This window comes from Schistocerca americana, unplaced genomic scaffold, assembly GCF_021461395.2.
Source record: "Schistocerca americana isolate TAMUIC-IGC-003095 unplaced genomic scaffold, iqSchAmer2.1 HiC_scaffold_99, whole genome shotgun sequence".
Classification (NCBI taxonomy): Eukaryota; Metazoa; Arthropoda; class Insecta; order Orthoptera; family Acrididae; genus Schistocerca; species Schistocerca americana.
In genome coordinates, this window is record NW_025726774.1 from 423,433 (window position 1) to 426,054 (window position 2,622).

A 2,622-nucleotide genomic window follows, 5' to 3' on the forward strand; every position below is an offset into this window, starting at 1 on the left:
GGGCTACCACTTGAACTGCTGGGTGGGTATCCAGGTATCTCAGCAGTTGGTTCCCACTTGTATTTCCAGTGCGGCAACCCCATGCCCTGTGCTTGGCATTCAGGTCCCCCCCTACTATGGTCCTGTTGTTCACATTTAGCAAGCTGTCGAGGTCACTGTGATGGAAGCGTTCGTTTGGAGGGTGGTAGGTTGCCACCAGGACAGTTGGGTGTTGGTTTAACATGATTTCTATTGCAGTTGCCTCTGTGTTGATTAGAGGTGGGATGGTGACTTGTCGGTGGCATATCCGGTGTTTTATGAGGACTCCAGTTCCGCCACCAGGTCTGTTAGGACGGTCAGTCCGGATTAGAATGTAATTTTTGACTCGAAATTGTTCATCAGGGGTTAGATGGGTTTCATTTACTAGTGCTACGTCGATGCCGTAATCTTCTAGAAACATTTCCAGTTCGTGTCGGTCGTGGAATACTCCGTCTGCATTCCAGATGGCGATGGTGATGTGTCGTTTTCTATTCGCCATCGGAAAACAGTGGGAGGATGGTGGTGAAAAACATTGATACCTTCGTGAAGGTGTCTGGAGCTGCTAGGATTTGGCTTATTGCTTTTTTCACTTTCGTGAAGAAGTCGGTGGTTAATAATTTCTGGATAAGGTTTATAACCTTCTTGACGAAGTCCCAGGGCTGGTTTTGGTTTGAACTATGCTCCTGGGTATTTCGGTTTTGTTGGATATGTGGTGATTGGTGCTGTGTTGGAGATGCTGTGATCTCGACAGTTCTGATATCTGATTCTGTGTGGGGTGTTGTGGAAGAGATGGGGGCTTGCAGGAGCTGCTGGGATGCTGTTTGTGGTGGTGGAGTTGTTGTGGTGGTTGGTGCCAGTAGTGGCAGGGGAGGTACTTCTGTGGATGTTGCTGCTGGTGATAGCATGGGTGTGGGGAGAGTTGGTGAGTCTGGATTGTTGGCAGGGTTTGTGGGCAGAGGGGGGGTTTTTGTCCTTTTGGGGGAGGGCCGTGAGACCTGGGTGGCAACTGGTTGGTTTGGTGGGGTGGCTGGGCGTCTTTGCGCTGCTGGTAGACGTTGGGGTCGTGGTTGGGCTTCTGGTTTTGTCGCCTTTGCCGGTTGGGGGTTTGTTTTTACCACCTGGGCTAAGGTGCGGTTATCGTTTCTGTGTTCTTTAGGTGGTCCTGTTGTGCAATCTTGCGGAGGAGGTGGTGAAGTGGTTTGGTTATTAGGGTTTCTTCCCGCGTTTGCGGGTGTTGGTGGCGTGGGGAAGTGCGCTTCCTCCAAGATTGATGGTGGGGGGGGTGGGGGTGGGGCATTTCTGGCTGTGGTCGTGTGTCTCGCTTCCCAGGCCTCGACAAGCTTGATACGTACTGGGCATCCCCCATGGGATGCAGGGTGAGCCCCTCCACAGTTTGCGCAAGTGGCTGGCGTGTCTCTCGATTTTGTGCAGGTGCTCGACAGGTGTGGTCCAGCACACTTCACACACCTTGGGGCCATGTTGCATTGCTGAGCTCCGTGCCTGAAGCGTTGGCAAATGTAGCATTGGGTTGGACCTGCTGGTTTTTTATAAAGCTCTACTGCGATCGTCATGTGCAGCAGTCTTTGCAGCTTGAAAATCTTTCTGGATTCTGCTGTATTCAGTAAGTTTACTTGGAAGTTCCTGGTCTTCCTGCGTGGGGCAGAGATGACTCTACCTTCTGCGTCTATTTCTGTTTGTGGCTGCGCCACCTGGTACACGCCCTGCACCTGAAAGCCGCTTTCTAATAGTGCCTGCTTCACTTCGTCAGGGGTCCAATGTGGGGTTAATCTCTTTATGACCACTTTTAGTGTGTGTTTTGGGTCATCATTATATGTATAGAATTCTATTTGTCTTTTACGGAATTCCTGCTTTAGGAAATAGAAGTCCTCTGAGTTTGTCGCCTGGTAGACAATACTGTCTCCCTTGTATGTTGTGCTGAGGGCCCCTTTTAGCTTGCCTTGTATCTGGCCGATAAAAGTTGTATACCCCTTTGTCTCGAAAACTGTAATGGGGGGTATTTTTCTTCCCCTGGCTTGTGATGCCTTTGGTATTTGGGTAACTTGTGTGTCTTTGTCTTGCGGTGCAGGCTGGGCAGTGACCAACTCTCCTTGTTGTGATGTAGTTGGTTCCTGATTCGCTGCATCGCGCCTGCTCGTTTCTTGCGGGATGGTTTTGTGGTTGCCTTGCGCCACTTTTTGGGCTGGCTCCGCGATGTTTTTGGTTGTAGGCAGTTGTTGCTCTTGCCTCATAAGTGTCACTCTCTTTCCGTTTCGGAGATGGAGGGGAGAATTTGGTTCAATTCCAGGTATTGAGGAATTAGAGTTGCTGTCAGAGCCAGAAGAGTCGGTGTCTACTATGAGCTTATCTGAGTCAGAGCTGCTGCTCAGTGAGGGTGTATGAATTGGTGAGATTAGTGGGGGATGTGGGGCAGAAGATGATATTGACAGGTTTGCAGGTGGGTCCATTTTGGCCTCCTGATGTTCAAAGTCGTGCGGGCGCTCCATGGAGGGGTAGCCACGATATGAAATGGTTTACTAGTACTTTCCTATATTTCGACAATTTCCGTGCCAATGTATTTTCCCTACACCTGGCAGGCGCGGGATG